Here is an 8,757-nt window from a genome sequence, read left to right on the forward strand (position 1 = left end):
TGTTATTGTTTTTAGTGCATGTTTATGTAGCGTTTATGTAGGTGGAAATTTAGTGTAAATTTCCATCCTTACAGAGTTTACTCCATTTAATGAGAAGTATACAAGAAAATTAGATAAATAATATTTAAGCATTTTAAACCAGGTAATGAAACCCATAATAAAATCAATTATATTGTAATGTATATTTAAAAAGAAATATTAGATACATTTAAAATGCCATCACTGCAAAGCTGATTTTTCTTGTAGAAAATTATATATTTAAATGACATTAAATTCAAAAAAAAAACATTTTCAATAATAGATTGATCGATAATACGTTTCGATGTGTTGTGGTTAGGAAAACTAAAAACATATTCAGATAAGCCATAGACCCTTTAATAAATGTAATGAAAGGACTTAGTGAGGAATTTTTAATAAAGCCTTTAAGGGTTAAAAAATATTCACTAAAAGGTTTATTATTTCAATCAATGTTTTTCTCAGTAAGCGAATGACTTTAAACTCCTATTAACAACAATGAAATGTCTAATCAATCGATCAATCAATACAATTCTACGAACCGAAGTCGTATAATAACCTGCAGGTTATTTTAAAGCCCTCATTAAGGTATTTATTAAACCGTTCTAAAATATGTCTCTTGTTAAGAAAACATAAGTGTATAATTTACACAAAATATTTGTAAATAAAATTTAAAAAAATTAATAGTAAACTAAGAGCAATTTATTTTACTTATTAACAAAAAGATGTCCAAATTATTAACTTTAATAAATAATCTAATTTATTTGTCAATGTGTATTACTGTTTACTTATTAATATAATGTTGAAATATGATTTAAGATTAAATGAATACATCAAAAATCAATAATAATATTCAACGCAAATTGATTGACAACAAACTAATTATAATTCACCAGACTTTCATGGAAATCATATCTACGGAGACATGAAAAGTCAGAAGTCAACAGAGGAAAATTCTGTCTAAATAACTTCATCAATTTCATTAACGTTCATTAGCGTCAAATTCCTCGAATGACATTTTTCACTCGAGAAAATACCAAAAATAATTTTCCAAATCGTTGTTACTTCTCCTTACGGTATATTATAGTTTAATTGTTCCTCTGAATTTTCTTTGCTTGGCAAATATTTCAGTTTAAATTGCTTTCTCGAATAAAAATAAGTGAATCCATAAGAGATGGAAAAATAAATTTATTTCAAGAGATTTCAGAAATTAATACATTTAAATACATTTAAAATAACATTATTTAATATTCGTATAAAGTAATTCAGTATAATAAATAATTAAATAAATATATAAAAGTATCTAGGTTAATATCAGTCCTTACAGGACACTGGCCCATAGGACGGCATGGAGCTAGGCTTGGCTTACCCTGTGGTATCTCCTGCAATGCGTACCAGCTCTCAAAGAAAGAATACCACAACAACTGATGTTTCTATGTCCACGTTGTCCACTAGGCTTACGTTTCTAGGGACCCCTTCTTTAACACACTCGGTGATATTTCTAGCATTAGCTTTGGCCTGATTCTTGCCTTTATAAATGCCTTTATAAATGGTTTTAGTCTGATTTTATTAGCAATGAATATAATGTAGACATATATAAATAATGAATAATTGGGGAACAGACTTCGGTCGCCCTAGTTCCTTCCGCTTGGTTACATGCCTACTTACAACATACACAACATTCCGGTAGACCTGGCTTTCATACAGTAAGACCAAGTCTAAGGAACTTTTAAACTGAAACTGAGTCCATAATGCCAAGCAAAATGTAGTCATTGATGTGATAGAAAGTTATGGTTAAAAACTGCGTTCAGGTGGCAACTACACCAACTATTGCTTACATTTTTTCCTTTTTTTTTATATTTGTTTAACCCACTGGTCATTGAAATTAAGTCAAGAAAACCTATTAAATTTACCCTCATTATCACTGTTGAAGAAATGTAGAATTACAGTCAATTCATCTTTCTTTAACAGGACATGTATTTCGTATACCAAAAGAAAGACCCTAACACGAATATTGGAATGCAAATTGAGAAGAAAGTAAGAAAAGAGAATTCAAATAAAATAAAAAAGAAAGATGAAGCGTTAGTGTTCCGCAAGATGTTAGAGGGATAAATATGAGCAACTAAAACGAAAACCTAAAAGAAAGAGAAGAATAGAAAGATGCTGTTAAACAAGATTTGATTTTAAATGGACCGATTTTGGACTGTACATGTACTGATGATGACGGATAATTTTAACCATAACTTAAGAAACAGGCTTACTCAACTCGAGTGAATATAGTGGAACATAATACCACCTCACAAGTACTATCATCTTAAAGTATATTAATAACAATCACAATATTGTCACTTAATTGTACTACTCACAAGATCTTAGTGTCACTTAATATCACTCTGATAATGTTTTGTCCAAAAAATACTAATATATGTAATTAATGTATATCCTAAACCATAGAAGACATTACTCAAGAAAAATTCACTGTTTCAACTGAGGTATTATTATCGAAATATATTTTTGTATTCTTATATCATATGGAGTTACAGACCGACGCAGGAACACTTTTGGATTATTCTGAATAATTTTGAAACACTGTTTTGAGTGATACGGCAGAAAACAGGAAAGGGGGTTTTAACGGTTTTTTTTATCTAGCTAAAACGTTCTTTGTACGCAACTGTTCTTACAAAGTATATTAAACGAGTTCATTTGAAGTTTTCAATACAACAGCAATCCCGCTGTTGAATTTTATCTTGTTGCTTATTCAACGATCTTCCATCACTAAATCACAGACTATATCCAGCATTTTTGCTGATGTGCCCTCATTCGAGCAACCTGTTAGTTTAGCATCTCTATTGCTCATGTTTGATCAAAAATGTGGTAGGTAGGTAGGACAGTATCGTTGGACCTTAACTGATACAACCCTTCCAGCCCATTTCGTTTTTAAAATCATATCTTGATCATTTTATTTAATTTATCGTTAACATTATCCGCCAAAAAATTAACACGATTTTTTCAAGCACAAAGAGATCATCAATCAATTATTTACCCCTTGAGAGTATGCTTCAAGTTAGAACTTGACTAAATCTTCCATGTACTTTAACTAGACTGATTGAGGTGTGGCCTTCAACTCCTTCAACGAAAAGGCATTTCACTTTACCATATTTAAGCGCCTGATGAATACTAAAGCTTAAGACTTTTTGGTCATTGATACTATCTTTGTGTGCTTATACATTTGCTTTTACTTAACTTATATTATTTCAATTTAAAACACAAAACCTCTTTATTCGTTTATTCGTCCTTAAATTCATTCATTATCACAAAAACTGGAAGTGCCTTCAAGTTAAGAACTCACAAGCATTCTGTTAAAACAAAAACTATCACTTCAACTAACTGAATTAGAATGTTGGTAAAACCAATAAGGCAGGCAATAAAAGGGCTCAGTCAATGCCAGCAGACTTATGGTAGAAAATTTATATTAAGAATGTAAGATAGCTGAGATAGCTTCTCTATGGCTTTGGTATCTTTGTCTATGTCAGATTTGTTATCCGCACGCACACAATTCCCAAGCCTTTTCTTAATTTCACCATTTAAACATTCCTGACAGTTCACGCTCTTCAGCTATTGTATTCTGTTGGATGCTGCTGTATGCCTTTATATGCTGTTGTGTGCCATAAACAAAGAACAAAGATACTTTTATGTGGTGGTTAAGTTCAATTTAACTTCATCCTTGATCCTTTCACTTTGACATAAATGTTCACTCTTTCACAAGCTTGTAATGTGTACAACATTTTAAGTTTGTACTCGTATTGTTTGCAATGTCAAGTATGTTGTTTTTTCTCCTGTGCCACTGCAACTGCTGCTTCAATTGTTCTTGTTGGTGTTGTTGCTGTTATTGTTTTATTGTTACTGCTCTTGTCGCTGTTGCTGTTGCTATTGCTGTTGCTCGTACTGATGTCCTTGCTGTTCAAAGTTAACAGAAAAAAAAAGTTTTTTGCTATCAACTATGCTGCACTGCCAGCAAACGAGCCGTGAATGTATATGAGAAGTCCTTTTATATGTTTATAAACATTAACAAACATTTTTTCACTAATTAATTAAAAAGTTTATAAAGTACAGTTTTCTTGCCTTGCTGATTTCAATTACTTACAAGTTTTCCTTACCATAAATTCTCTTTATAAAGTTGCAACTTTCATTGCAGAAACATCGTGCAATTAAAGATAAGGAATTTATTAATACCAGGGAAAGTGTTCAACAAGTTAAATAAAAGTAAATGATATTTATCTCCACTAAAAATAAAATAATTAGTTAATTAGTTTTTATGTAATTTACACTTCAATTTAATGATAGTTTAATTTAATGATAATTAATTCTTAATTGAATTAATTGCATGAGAATCGATATCTACTCTGTATAATTTACTATTTGGTAAACGAACACAAAAATTAAACCATACATTTTTCACTTCAGTTTACAACACTGTACTCTATTGCCATGTGAAATTTAAGGCAGAATTATAATCTATTCGATTATTCCTACAAAAGTAAAACTAATCCATTTAAAGTTTGTTTCATGACGTAATACTATGTTTCCACTTGTCTCATTTAGACAGTTTTCTCATTAAAGCCGTTAGTGAGGATACTTTACCATCCAATGATCTTATATATAAATGAGTTCATTATAAATAAATCAACCGATTTAGGCCGAAAAATGGCACCGCAAATTTTTTTCTTTAGTTGACAACACTGCACTCTATTGCCATGTGAAATTTAAGGCAGAATTATAATCTATTCGATTATTCCCACAAAAGTAAGATTAATCCATTGAAAGTTGGTTTCTTGACGTAATACTATGTTTGCACTTGTCTGTCTAAATGACAGTTTTCTCATTAAAGCCGTTAGCGAGGTTACTTTAGCATGCATTGATCTTATTTATAAATGAGTTCATTATAAATAAATCAACTGATTTAAGCCGAAAAATGGCGCATGTAACTCTTAAAAATAAATTTCCCACAAGCAAAATTAACAAAATTTTAAATATTAGAAATATCTCTTTTAAATGTAATAGTTTTTATGAAGTAAAATAGTCACTACTGTCATAACTAACGCTGTGTATATATGTGAATGTGGAATGTGAACCGGCTCTATGACTAGTTTACCAAATGGTTATTGTTTAACGTTTTAATAGATCTGATATGATATATGATATGATATTATATGATATCATAGTTCTTTAAACGTTTTCCAGAGATTTATTAACAATCTACAATATAAGTACAAAATATTTCAAACATAACGAATAATTTAATATTTTTAATCAAATGCGAATGAACAACGAAATACAGTGCCAATATGCTCGAATACATACTTCAGTTTAAATCCAAGAAATCTTGAACGCACTTCTTTGTATTTCCTGTACAAAACGTGGTAATCTTCTTCCTGTAACACAATTTTGCAAATTTGAGGTTGTCCTGACACAATGAGTTTAACAACATCAACCACTTCTTCATTAAATTCATCCCAATTATCTGTATGCGTTTCTGTTTTCCCAAATATTAACAACATTCCCATCAAATTTTCATTCAATATATGGTCATATGGCCTAATTTTAGAATTTTCTACAAATGCTGTGTTCAGTTTAAAATGGAACTCGTGTTTTCCGAAATAATTTATAACTGATTTGGGACAATGATTAAATAGTTGTTTAATTAATTTGAACATAAAAACTGAGTTCATAAATCGCAAATCATGTGAGTCGTCAAACTGATGGCAACCATTTAAGCGTCGGTTCGAGCAATAATTAATGTAAGACACAATGCGTATCAAATCTTTGAATCGTAAATTTTTACCCTTACATTCCAAGCGATTAAATACTCTAATCAAAAATGGAATCAATAATTTCTCGTCAATAAAATACGCGATAGCCTTCCACGTTTCTTCTGCTGCCAAGAAAATTTTTTGATCTGCAGTTTTCTTCATAACCGTAAATTTATGCATGATGTACTGATCTACTGAGTCCTTCAAAACCGACGATGTACACCGCAATTTCAATAAACTTAACACTTGCATTTTCTCAAATATTAGAAAGTGAAGTTCTGTCGGTAATCCATTTAAATTATTCATTATGTTACTTTAAAAATTGAAACCACAATTTTCTTAGATCTACCGAGAGAATTTAGAAAATAATTGTGGGATTATTGTGTAGATTAAGTATGTCCAAATCTTTCCATTGAATTTAGTTTCTGTTCTGCTCAAAATTTTTTTTATGAACAAAAATATGTATCCAAAAAATTTGGTTTTACTTTCATTTAAATCAATGCTAATGTGTTCAAAAATTTTTAATATTAAAAAGAGATACCAGGCTGGCTCAGGCTTTGCTATAAGTTCATTAACCTTTATAAATATAGTTTAGTGAGAAGTAAATTATCGTCTATATGTACTTATTAATTGTGTTATATTGCTGCTTCACTTCCAACGGTCAGTGTTATTATTCTTGACGATATTGAGAAACGTATGGAGCATTTTAGAAATCGAAATATAAAATTGGTCTGTGATCACAAAATTCTTTGTAAGATATTTGGTCCTCTACAAGTTGGCGACGACTATCCCATACGAGTGAACCAATAGCTGAACGAGGAATATAACCGAACTATTAAAAAACATTAATTATAAAGTGCTTGGAGTTCATAACGAACGAATTTATTATTTAAATCCAAAATGCACAAAAATAGAAATATCCATGAAGATAGTGGCCCCTTCAGTCATACTAAAACTGATGAATAAGAGAGACAGATATCAACATCTTGCAAAATGTATTGCAAAAGCTTGTATCGATAGCAAATTTCAATTTATATATACCGTACGCTACTTTTATGACAATTATCAAACTACGGAAGTTTATATTAATTATATTGTTTTATAACAATATGAACAATATTCTCAAAATGTTAAGAAACTAATATTAATAATAATAATAATTTTTAAATAAGTTATAATGAAAACAGAAGCAAATTTTCTATGTTTGAGAACACATTATATATTACGATATAGGCTATCTAAGCAGCAATAAATATAACTCGGTAATACCGATTTGTTGCATCAAAAAATATTATCATTCCATCTTTTTATAGAAAATTCGAATCTTATATTATAGTTTTATCTTTAAGCCTTACAAAAAGTTTTTTTTTGTGATCAATCCCATTTATAAAAGATATCGATGTAATTACCTATATAGATTTTTTTCATAATACCCAAGAATATTTTGCATATTCATTTATTTACATTATTAATCTATAATTTCATTAAATTTTAAATAAATTTAATTAAAACATAAAAGTGTTTTAAATTTGATTGGGACTTTACCATAGTTGCTCTGGTAAAGTATCTTTGATAGTATCGTAGGAATGATAACGAACGACTTAAAGACTTAATATCGCAGACTTTAATAAATGACTGTAGAGGAGTGATTATATTGGTACAATATAATATTGGTATATTAGTATACTAAATCCACTCAGTGTATACCTTTCACACAAATACAAATCCAGTTAAGTACGAAGTCAAAATTTGATGGACCTTCAATTCACTCAGGAGTCAAAAATCATCTAATCGAAACCCTTTGTTCTTGTTTTCGTAGCCTATCTCGATTTACTTCCAGTAATTTATTTGGGAAGATGAATTACACTTGATCATCGGTGAAGAAGGTAGATTGTTCTGAGACGTGTACCCATAAGTCTTTGATATCGTCTTACAATGTATTTGATATGTACAATTCAGCAAGTTTCATAATTTATGAATTAACTGATTTGCATGAATTCATAAATGAGTCACGAACCAAACAATTTGTTTAGATTTTAAGAGAAGAATCATGTCTACTATTACTTTTGACCAGACCTATTTAATATGAAAATTTTTATTTATAATTTATATACCTATTTATTGCTATTAATTTAAAGTCAGTATAATAAATTGTGTGAATATCGGTAAACGACGAAGATGAAATATCGAATCAATAGAAGATACTTTTCAGAAACTGAAGTTTCACAACAGTCTTTTGTGGTTTCCTAGGATTTACTTATGTAACCTAACGATCGAATAATGTGATTTATGTATATATATATAGGTATGTAAGAAATGTATTCGCTGAAGTTTCTTTATTAAAAACCTTAAAGTACTTATTCTACAATTCTAAAACTAACCTTCTGGTGGTGATTACTGGTGATTATTCTCCAAATCGGATTAGTTCGCAAACATATTGCCTTTGGTTCGAATTCGAAGAGGAGACATGTGGTTACAATTCCGATACACGACACAACAGTTAATTACTTAATTACACACTTTGTCTAAAGGCCGAGATTTCAATAACATTTTGTTCAAATCTCATGACTTCTAATGGGGTACACTTTCACAATTTTACAGATCCTTCAATTTTCTAATAACATTATAGGTTTACTTGATTTTAAGAGTATTGTATAAAATAATACATAATCTAATAGACAGTTGTAGAATTCAATATATAGTGGATAGATCGGATAGAGTCATCAGTTACATAGTGTTTTAGTTGAAATATTAGGCTCTGAAACGATCGAGAAGGCAAGATTTTTATTATAGACGAATAGTGGAACAGAGGTATGTTCATAATTTAATGTTATTATTATACACATTTCATTACATTATTATTTGTTTTTAAAAGGTTTTGAATATATAATTTGAACTCTATTTAAAGATTTAAGGATATCAGGTCTACATA

Source organism: Teleopsis dalmanni, chromosome 2, assembly GCF_002237135.1.
Source record: "Teleopsis dalmanni isolate 2A chromosome 2, ASM223713v2, whole genome shotgun sequence".
NCBI lineage: Eukaryota > Metazoa > Arthropoda > Insecta > Diptera > Diopsidae > Teleopsis > Teleopsis dalmanni.